Source organism: Momordica charantia (genome assembly GCF_013281855.1).
Source record: "Momordica charantia cultivar OHB3-1 chromosome 8 unlocalized genomic scaffold, Mcharantia_2.0 BLBB01000008.1, whole genome shotgun sequence".
NCBI classification, from domain to species: domain Eukaryota; kingdom Viridiplantae; phylum Streptophyta; class Magnoliopsida; order Cucurbitales; family Cucurbitaceae; genus Momordica; species Momordica charantia.
The window spans coordinates 5,819,476-5,831,356 of NW_028275166.1; the positions used below are offsets into that span (position 1 = coordinate 5,819,476).

General features: G+C 40.1%; 1 non-coding gene across 1 annotated transcript; it reads right to left on the minus strand.

Moving 5' to 3' along the window:
• Window positions 1-5,741: 5,741 nt before the first annotated feature.
• On the minus strand, window positions 5,742-5,814 carry TRNAE-CUC (transfer RNA glutamic acid (anticodon CUC)). The gene has a single exon. It is a non-coding gene; the product is annotated as a tRNA-Glu (tRNA).
• Window positions 5,815-11,881: the final 6,067 nt, after the last annotated feature.

Consider the following 11,881-nt stretch of genomic DNA (forward strand, 5'->3'; position numbering starts at 1 on the left):
ACGAAAGGGTGATAAAGTCACGCCGAGTTTGCTTCTTAGCTCACAGAACTTAGTTTCGGATAGTGCTTTAGTGAGACCATCAGCTAGTTGGTCATTGGTGGGTACATAACGTACATCAAGAGCTCGAGCTAGTACTTTATCTCGGACATAATGAACATCCAATTCAACATGCTTGCTGCGAGAGTGAAACACAGGGTTGGCGGCAAGTGAAATGGCACTGGTGTTGTCACACCAAATAATAGGGGTGCTAGGTGGACAGTGACCGATTTCGGTAAGTAGGGACTGAAGCCAACTGATTTCGGCGGCAGCATGAGCTAGCGAACGATACTCAGATTCAGTGCTTGATCTAGCAACGACATGTTGCTTCTTAGAGGACCATGAAACTAAGGAACTCCCAAGGAAGACACAATGTGCAGCAATAGAGCGGCGATCATCCACGTTACATGCCCAATCAGCATCTGAATAGGCGATGAGAGAAAGTTTCGTGGATTTTTGCAGGAACAACCCATGGGTAGAAGTACCTTGCAGGTAGCGGAGAACGCGCTTGACGGCTTGCCAATGGACAGTGGTCGGATTTTGTAAGAACTGACTGAGTTTGTTGATGATAAATGATATCTCAGGCCGTGTATGAGTCAAGTATTGGAGGGCGTCAATGGTGCTTCTATATAGAGTAGGATGAGGCATGGGATCACCGTCATAGGTCGATAGTTGTTTTCCAGTCACAGCAGGAGTCGGGCAAGGCTTGATGTGGGACAAACCAAGGCGCTCCAGGAGATCGGTGATGTACTTGGTCTGTGTGAGGTGGAGACCGGCTGGTGTGCGCTGGACTTCAATGCCGAGGAAATAAGATATGGACCCCAAATCTTTGAGAGAGAAGGCTTGATTCAAGCGAGAGACAAATTGGTCAATGAAGTGTTGATCACTACCTGTTATAAGAATATCATCAACATAGATTAAAATAAAAATGGTTAGTTTCGCAGTGACCAAGTAGAACAAAGAGTTATCAGCTTTCGAGTTGGTGAAGCCCCAACTAGTCAATACACTGCGAAGGCGATCGAACCAAGCCCGGGGAGCCTGTTTGAGACCATACAAGGCTTTATGGAGTCTGCAAACATATTGTGGTTTACTTGAGTCAACAAAACCGATAGGTTGAGCCATATAAACAACCTCATCGAGAAGCCCATTGAGAAAAGCATTGTTTATGTCGAGTTGACGAACATCCCAATTCTTACATACGGCAATAGTGAGGATAACACGAATGGTAGATGATTTCACAACAGGGCTGAAGGTCTCGGTGAAATCGATTCCAGGATTTTGATGAAACCCTTTAGCTACAAGTCGGGCCTTGTATTTGTTGACACTACCATCTGGGTTGCGTTTGATTTTAAAAACCCACTTGTTTCCAACAAGGTTAACATTTGGAGGTGGAGGAACCAGGGTCCAGGTGTTGTTATTATTTAATGCAGTCATTTCAGCACGCATGGCAGCATTCCATTCAGTAGATTTGAGAGCTTGAGTGACGGATTTGGGCTCAATATGTGGAATAGGGAGGTCGGAATTGGGTGTAGAGGAGATAGAGAGAAAAGTGCTGATTTTAGGCTTGTAAATTCCACTTTTTGATCGGGTTTGCATTGGATGAGAGGGCTGGTGGAGCTGAGTATGTGGGGCTGAAGGTAGGTGGGAAGAGGAGGCTGGAGATGAGGGAGAAGGAGATGGAGAGCCATATGGTGCTGCTGCAACGAGGTCCAAATCTGACGGTGTATGTAAGGTGGAGTTAATGACTGAAGGTGGTGCAACTACATGGGTGGGAGTAATAATGGGTTGACTTGGGGGAGACACATTAGGGGTAGGAGAGTTGGATAGATGGAAAGGAAACTCAATATGGGTAATGATGGTATCATTCTCTTGCTGGTGAGGGACAGTTGTGGTGAGAAATGTTTCCTTGAAGGGAAAAACAGATTCATTAAAAGTGACATTTCTAGAGATGTAAAGCCTACCACTTGAGCTAAGACATTTGTAACCTTTGTGGGATTCACTATAACCAAGGAACACACATTTGGTACTATGAAATTGGAACTTTTGAGATTGGTAAGGTCGTAGACAAGGAAAACAAGCACACCCAAAGGTTCGGAGAAAGTGATAGTTTGGTTTTTTGTTGAAAGCCTTTTCTCAGGGTGATATGTTTCGAAGAACTGGAGTTGGAAGACGATTAATGAGATAGACAGCAGAGGTGAATGCTTCCCACCAATACTTTAAAGGCATGGAAGCTTGGGCGAGGAGGGTGAGACCCATCTCAACGATGTGTCGGTGTTTGCGTTTGACAATTTCATTTTGTTGACTAGTATGAGGACAAGGGTGACAGAAAAGAATACCATGTCGTTGAAAGAAATAGGAGAAGGGTCGGAATTCACCACCCCAATCACTCTGAAAAGTTTTAATTCGACAATCAAATTGATTTTCAACAAGGGATTTGTATTGAATGAATGCAGTTAAAGCTTCAGACTTATGTTTGAGTGGGTATATCTGAGTCAAACGGGTGAAATTATCAACAAAGTTTATATAGTAGCGGAAGCCGGAGGTCGAGGTTATGGGTGCAGGACCCCAAAGATCACAATAGACAAGCTCAAGTGGTTTGCTTGTGGTAGAGTTAGAGAGAGAATAAGGCAAATTATGAGATTTTCCATATTGGCAGGCATCACAGAAGGGTACTTTTTCATTATTGGAAAATTGGACATTACAACTCTTTAGAATAATATTGAGGACATGCTCAGAAAGATGGCCCAGACGTTGGTGCCATACATTCTTAGACACACTACTGACACTTGAACTGGAACTAGCAACACAGGTTTGAAAAGGAAATTGACGATTCAACTCAATATGGGCTTTTTGGCCATTATTTGGAGACACCTGACATTTTACCAGGAACTTCAACTGGTACAATCCGTCTTTAAGGACCCCGTGCAGCAACACCCTTTTGGTTTCCATGTCCTTCACAAAACAATGGTGAGGGTAAAATTCAACAAAACAATGATTATCGGCAGTGAGTTTAGCAATGCTCAATAAATTTCTTTTGATATGTGGTACATGAAGAATATTTTTTAAACTAATAGGAGTGCGCTTTGTGTGGTTTGAATGAATGAAATTATGCCCAATATGAGAAACATGAAGTTTAGAGCCATTACCAACTGTCAACATCTCATTACCATTGTAATCTGCTTTGATACTCAGATTTGCAAGATCTGGAGTAATGTGGTTTGTTGCTCCACTATCAACAAGCCAATGAGGATCTGCTACAATTTCTGGAGTAGCCATAAAGGCAGCAGCATTCTTGCTTGTATTCTCCAAGTTGGTGGGGTTATTGAATTCTTCATTGAATCTATTGTAGCATACAGCAGCAACATGTCCAACCTTTCCACACAATTGACAAGTGGGTCGTGAGTTGTTACCTCTATAGCCATTGTTTCTACCTCGACCTTGCCCTCTGTTTCTACCAGCCCCCCGTGCACTGTTGTTGCTTCCTCGTGACTGTCCATGGACTTGATTTGAAGAATATTGCTGCTGTCTATTATTGTAAGGTTGGCTCTGTCGGCTGTAAACATAATTGGCAGTGGCATTTCCTATATCTCCACTTGTATTCACCAAGTTGAGTCGTACAAGAGTATTTTCAAACGTTATAAGAGTAGAATATAAATCTTGCCAAGATAGTATACCTTTATCTTCGATTGTGCAAAGAATTGGTAAATATTCTGCCTCAAGGCCCGTCAATATGCATGATGACAAATAGCTTAGCGTAACGGGTTCACCAGCGAGTTTCAGATCTTCGGAGGTCTGTTTCATGAAAGCGAGATATTTTGTCATTTTCATGGCTCCCTTTTTGGTGTTTTGCAAACTGTTTCTTAATTGATTGATGCGTGCCTTGCTGGTTGACCCGAAGAGCCTTTCTAGAGCAGTCCAAACTTCATTTGAGGTTTGGAGATTGACAACATCAGCAGCGATGGATGGTGTCATGGACCCGAACAGCCATCCACAAAGGGCCTGGTCTACAGCGGACCATTCTTCGTGTGCCGGATTGAGTGCTGGTTCTAACGTTCCAGTGTCACTTGTTGTCGTAGTGTATTTGGAAGGACATGTATTTGTCCCGAGAACATAGTCGTCGACCTTTTGCCCTCGCAAGACCGCAAGGACCATTCCTTTCCATAGTGTGTAGTTCATGTCGTCAAGCTTTACTGTGAGAACAGTGCTTAGAGGGTGATCGAATGATATGTTGATGGCTGATTGGGGATTGAGTTGTTGAGAGTTGTTTATGGTTGAGCCGGAGGATCCTTCGTTTGCCATGTCGGCGTTGGCCTTTGCAAGCTCTGATACCAACTGAGAATTCTAAAGTAATAAGGTTTTGAGAAAATGTCTTTTTGCACACTTTGCATTAAGGTGAAGGTGGGTGCTATATAGTCCACCATTGGAATTATTACAATGATCTTATTTCCATGTATACATGGTCTGCTACCAAATTGGTTATACAAGAATGGAAACAAACATAAATACAGAATATTGACAGTAACGAATAGGAGGGAGAGAGTAATCAATTCCTTGGTTGAAGATGACCTTAATTGAAGGGATGACCATTTACTGAGGTATTGTAACAAGAGGAAATCCCACAGCTTGTCTGATTTCAATTCATATGAGTGCAAAACAAAACTATGCAGCAGTGAAACCATTGGGAAGGAAAACAAGATGATGAAGAAACAAAAACTTTACCTTTTTGCTTAGATCAAAAGCCCACTTCTTGCATTCATTGAGAATCTGAGATCATTGCATTGCCATCTGAGAGTGTTGAACTGTGGCCAAGATGAACAAGCTGAGCATGGAGCTGGCGACATTCTCCAATGCTCCAAGCACAGAACAAGCTGTAATGGCTCCTGCAAGTGCATAATCACAGGGTTAATAATCGTCTAACCTCATTTGGTTAAACAGCTTCAAACCATCTTCCCCAAATCCATTTTTTGCTAATCCTGAAATCATCACAGTCCAAGTAAGAAGGGTTTTCCCTGGCATTTCTGCGAAGAAAGATTTTGGCTCGTCCATACGCCTTGCATTCACATACCCTGATAAGATTGCATTCCAAGTAACGATATCTTTAACTGGCATCTCATAAAAAATCTTCCGTGCCCCATCAACTTTACCATTCTTGCAGTACAAAGTAAATGTAAATGTAAAGTCATCAAGCCGAAAATTGCTGTCTCATAGCATGAAACAATTCAAGAGCAGAATAACCATGATCGTTGTGCGAATAGCCAGTAATCGTTGCGTTGTACAAAATAGCGTCCCTGATAACGCGAGTGGAGTCCCATTAAATATTCCTCAAATAAGATTCAAATTCCAAGGCGCAGAATATGCCGCAATCAAAGTAGTACTTTTACAGTTGGCGCGCATTAACAAGACTCGACAATCTGCAGAACATTTGGAGGAGGCGATTGAGGAAATCCCCACAAGGCTTAAATCCGGAAGCAATCATGTGGGCATGGGCAGTCTGAGCAAGCGAATAGGAAGCCGGATTCAGTGGGGAACAGAGTAGCAACTGTGCGGCGTACCGGTTTGCCACCGTGCGGACTTCCAAGGCATTTCTCATGGAGTTTGATGGGAATTAGAAGCATAAACACGAAGCTTGTAGTAATTATAGCGTAAAGAATCCATGGCGTGGCGGTGAACCATAAAGAAGACACCAGAATTATTATTTTTAAAAGTTCCGTTGCCGGGACTTGAACCCGGGTCTCTCGAGTGAGAGCCAAGTATCCTAACCAACTAGACTACAACGGAATTCTTAATATTAAATTACACTCAAATAAATAATACTTTACTAACAATTATATCTAACTACCCATCGACCAAAAAAATAATTTAGTATAGAGAATAAATTAAGGATAATATTTGAGTGGTACTTTTTTTTTTTTTTGGTCAAACTATGTATAAAAATGATAAATACATATTTTATATGCATAACATTAGCTATAATTTTCAATCACTTTGGTCCCAGAACCAGTGTCAATATATTCACCTAAACTCTTATATTCCAAAGAATTTCAGATTCCAATTCAAAAAGTTCAGAAAGATTCAAGTGACCAATCTAATCTTCAATAAGAGTGAAGGAGAAGCTTCGAAAAGTAAAATACTATCCTTAAGAGTGAAGAAAAAAACACCGTGTCTGGGAGATTTTCAGTAAAGTAAACAAACTTTCTGGGCAAAGGCCAAAATCCCACAGCTTTTATGATTTCAATTCATATGAGTGAAAAACAAAACTAAGAAATTTTTGAAGTCCATAGCAAAGCATACCTTAACCAAGATGATGAAGCCTTCTTTTATCAGAAATGAAAGTGTTCTTGAATGTTTCAATCTACAGATTCACGATTTCGTTCAAGAATCAGATGAAGGAAGCTTGTGAAAGCAAGTAAACTGCAGCAACATTTCTTTTCTCAAATTTAAGAGTCCTATCCTTCGTTTTGGCGGCTTACACCAAACTCCATAATGTAGACAAAAATCCCTCATTACGGAGTGATTCTTGGTGTGATGCATTGTTGTCTTTTAGTTTACATGATATTCCAATAATGCAACTAAAACAAATGGGGGTAATGAGTAGATAAAATAGGCATAAAGAAATAAAAAGATGATGGGCAGCCGAAAATTTTACCTATCCACGCAGATTGAAAGCCATTTGTGAGTTTGCAAGTATGTAGCGAACAACTTCAAGTGAACTTTGCTCTCTCAATGGAGCTCACAGCACGACGATGAAGAATGCTGTCACGAGTTAAGAAAAGGGGGCAGGTGCTCGTGTCGTGAGCTTGCAGGAGACAGCTTTAACTGTGGCAGATTGAATTTCTAGTGCTACGGTACTGGGCACGACTACTCACGTATGCAGCAACAACCAATGTCTGTTCAAAGATTCCATCTGGTAAGAAACAAACTTCGCAGGGTGATCAAACAGTCCACCAAGTATGATCACCAATAAGAAGAAAATTGAAGCTCAATATTGTTGCACGTTTAGACAATAATTATGTTTCGAATTCTAAATGGAATAGGCTGTGAAGTACGGAAAAAGGTAATCGTTAGGCTTGAAACACCCTTTTAAGGTTTCTATTCTACAGTGGATAAGAACCATGGTCAGACACAAACAATAAAATTAGTGATTTTATTGCCGAGGAATTTAACAGTAAAGGAGGCAAAACATGTTAAGAAAAGAAATTGTACAAATAGGCTTTGAAAGTCAGTAGATCATTGGAAACGTTGAGAGTTGAAATGAACTTTCCCATTAAAGAAGACTTCCTATCGGCGCTAGAAATGTAAATATGAAATTTGAGATGCAGCTGCTGAGTTGTGATAAGAGAAGAACAATAAAGAAATTGGAACTAAAATTAAAACATAAGGACTAAAAATACAACTTAACCATAAGATAAATCATAGGTCATTTTTGTAACCAACCTTCCCTTCAAATCATTCAACTGGACTTGATAGTTCAGTGACTTGGTGAGCAATTTCACCGACGACCTCCTTGCATGTTTCAAGTGATATATGGCCATTTTTTAGACCAGCCGAGAAAATCACTAGCCAGGTAAACGAGAGTCAAAATCACCAGTAATTACCGCACGAGCATTCACCATTCTTGAAATGGTGAAACCTCTTTCCATCTCTCACTACTATCTCCCTCCTCACCACTTTAGACATGAACTTGAATGCATTGTGGCAATCCCCACAGATCCTAAGGTTCTTGAAAACCCTAACCGTGGCACCTTTAGGGAGCTTCATTAGCCCAAACCCAACTGCAAGCTTCTCACTGTGAGTAGACAAAGCATATTCTTTATGTTCAGATTCCATATCATGTAACACATACTTTGTATCCGGAATATATCCTAGTTTCTTCATTTCAAGGCTTAGTTGCTCCAAATAATTGTAGACAGATAGCACCTCAGGATGCACAGTATCATCCACCAAAAAGACATGAACCTTGTTCTCAACCTCAGTCCAACTACAAGCAGGCTCCTTCTTGACCCCTCGATCTCTCATCAGTTTCCGCACCCTTGCAACATCATTCCACCGGCCAACATTGGCATACATGTTTGACAAAAGTACATAGGTTCCATCGTGTTGTGGCATTAACTCAAAAAGCCTTTCAGCAGCTTCTACTCCTAAATCCATGTTTCCATGAATCCGACAGCCAGCAAGAAGAGCCTCCCACATTGGTGCCCCAGGTTTGCAAGGCATGGAATCAATGACATTCTTTGCATCTGAGAACTTCCCAGCTCGACAAAACAAATCGATCATCCGAGCATAATGATCCTCACCAGGAGTAATGCCATAAGTTTCAGACATTGAATTAAAATACTTGTGTCCTTCATCAACCAAACCTGCATGACTACATGCAGAGATAACAGTAAGAAATGTTATTCTATCGGGGAGTATACCCTCTTCCAACATTCGTTCAAAAAGTTCTATTGCTTTTACACCATGCCCATGCTGTCCCAGTGCTGCAATCATCGCATTCCATGAAACCGAATCCACAAAAGGCATAGTGAGGAACAAAGATTTTGCAGCTTCAACCACTCCACATCTTGCATACATTGAGATCATTGCATTGCCAACTGAGAGGCTTGAATCGTGACCAAGATGAATAAGCTGAGCATGGAGCTGGCGACCATTCTCCAATGCTCCAAGCACAGAACAAGCTGTAATTGCTCCTGCAAATGCATAATCACAGGGTTCATAACCATCTAACCTCATTTGGTTAAACAGCTTCAAACCCTCTTCCCCAAATCCATTTTGTGCTAATCCTGAAATCATCACAGTCCAAGTAAGAAGGTTTTTCTCTGGCATTTCTACAAAGAAAGACTTTGCCTCCTCCATCCGCCCTGAATTCACATACCCTGATAAGATTGCATTCCAAGTAACAATATCTTTAATTGGCATCTCATAAAAAATCTTCCGTGCCCCATCAACTTTACCGAACTTCCAATACAAAGTAATCAATGCATTACTCACAGACAATATAAAATCATGATTTGGGTTGAGCTCATTTTTTAGAATGTAAGCATGCACCTGTTTTCCCAGTTGAAAAAAACCACCATTGGCACAAGCACTAATCACGCTTGTGTAGGTGAACTCATCATGCTGGACTCCAAGCAAACGCATTTTCCTAAACAATGTTAAGGCTTCCTGGAAAAGACCATGGTGCACATATCCGGAGATCATTGAATTCCATGCTACCCCCAGCTTTTCAGTCATTGTATCAAGAAGTCCGTGCGCTCCATTCAGATCATCATTCCGCACATACCCAGTAATCATTGTTGTCCATGTTAATTCATCCCTCTCTGGCATTTCATCAAAAAGTTTCCTAGCTGATGCCATTAGTGAAGATGATAACACTAATGGTGAAGATGCACATTTAACATAAACAGATAGGAGAGCGTTTAACACTGAAGAAACAAGCCCAGTTCCAGATTTTACCACCGCACCATGAATTTGGCTACATTGCTGCTCATTATCAACAATAAGTGCCAAAGCACTGAGCACGCTAGTAAATGTAAAGTCATCAGGCTGAAAATTACCCCGTCTCATAGCATGAAACAGTTCAAGAGCAGAATGACCATCATCATTGTGCGAATAGCCAGTAATCATAGCGTTGTAGAAAATAGTGTCCCTCATGACCAATGGAGTCCCATTGAATATTGCTCTAGCCAGACTTAGATTCCCCACTGCAGAGTATGCCGTGATCAATGTAGTCCTCGCTACAGCATCTGGGTTGGGAATTTCGTCGAACAGTTGGCGCGCATACACAAGATTTGACGATTTCCAGTATACGTCGAGCAGGCGATTGACGAGATGCCCACGAGGCTTGAATCCCGAAGCAATCATGTGGGCATGGACAGTCCGAGCAAGTGAAAAGGAAGAGGGATTCTGTGGGCAACAGAGTTGCAATTGTGCGGCGTACCGGTTTGCAACCACGCGGATGCCCAACGAATTTCTCATGGTGTTTGATGGGAATTAGAAGCATCGTTCCGATTTAAACAGTAAACTTGTAGAAATAACTGAGTTAAGAATCAATGGCGTGGCAATGAAACTTGGAGAATCAACATCAAACCTGAAAATTCTCGAGCTTTTCATCCTCCATGACGTTCTGAATAAAGCAGGTTCCCGTACTTGTCTGTATGTCATTTTACAGACGCCCATTATGTTGAAGAAAATTCTAATAACTTCTGTTTCATTCCAAAAGAAAAAAAAAAGAATGAAGCAATACTCAAACAACTTCACAACAACTCAATATGCTCTTAGATCTTCCATAGCTATGCTAAAACACATTCTTCATTATCAACGTTTCATAATTAATATCATAAAATCATGTGTCATGAACAAATACAGCAGTCACATGAGTTCATTCAGCATGCAAACCCGCACACACACGCTCTCAAGCTACTTACAACACGCCCAACACTGTTAGCACTTGATCCAAGATTTAGAATGTTAAACTCAGTCCCGACAACCTTAATCGAGTCAGCAAGGGTATTACGAAGAGTTGTTACCTACTGACCCTCACAGAACGGTTTGTGTCGGTGCTGTATTGATGTCGAAAAGGCAGGGGTCCACGCGCTGCTGTTCGTGCTCTGCTCGTCCAGTTAGTTCGTGGCTGCAGATCGACGCGCGCAGAGGAGGAGCGTCGCTCTGGTTTTCTCGTCAAGGGGTCGCCGCGCCGCCGCAGGATGTCGCCGGAGAAGAAGAAATCGGGGGAGGGGCGGCGGCAGTGAATGGTCTTACGCTCGCTCCCAATCTTTAAATATTTTAAAATATATACTCATCCACTCTTATAACATTTTTTTTCCCTAAGTACCCTGGGATGTGTTTTGATATTTTTTTTAAATTCAAATTGAAAAAATTGTAAAAGTTAATTTTAAAAACGTATGTTATACTTTTCAAATGGACTCACTTCCATGAAATCGAAGAGATCATAGATCTTAATAAAAGTAACATCAACGTTTTGAATGTCGATATCGATCGAGATATTGAAGCCTCAAATTCGTATAAATGTCGATAGAATATGGTGGATATTTATAGAAATAAAAAAATATTTAAATAACAGATAACATTTCACCATTTATAATTAAGTTTAAAATAATTAATACGATATTTATGATATTTTTGTAGATATTTTTCATATTTTGTCGATTTATCCCGTGGATGGCAATGGAAATTTAGTACCTGAGTAAGATTTATTTTATTTATAAATTATATTTTTATTATTTATTTTAAAAAGGTTAAATTTAGAGTAAAATACATTATTTGTCTTAAGATTTGAGATTAATGTCTATCTAGTGGTTGAGATTTGAGATTAGTAACCATTTGATCCTATGTTTTAAAATGGGACACTTTCATTCTTGAAATTCAATAAATGGTTCAAAATGGTCATACTATTAATCGACTAATGAAAATTTGACGTGAGGAACAACTCAATCACCTCATTTAATGTTAACTCTGATTACATATTCATTTTAGAGTCATATCTTTCACTCTTCCCTTCCAATGAGAAGATCCAATTTTACATATATATATATATATACACAAAAATATAATTTAAAATTCCTATTTTTTATTATGTAAAATTTCTTAAAGAGAATTAATAATTGTATAAATTTTATCGGTAAATTACTTTTTTTTTAAAACTAAGTTATATCTTCTACAGTCTATTGATCGAACCCAAAGTGAGAAGATTCATATTAAAAAACAAAAATATAATTTGAAAAATCCTATTTTTTATTATGTAAAAAATCTTAAAGAGTAGCAACTGTGCGTGTACCGATTTGCCACCGAACCATGAAGAAGACACCAGAATTATTATTTTTACAAG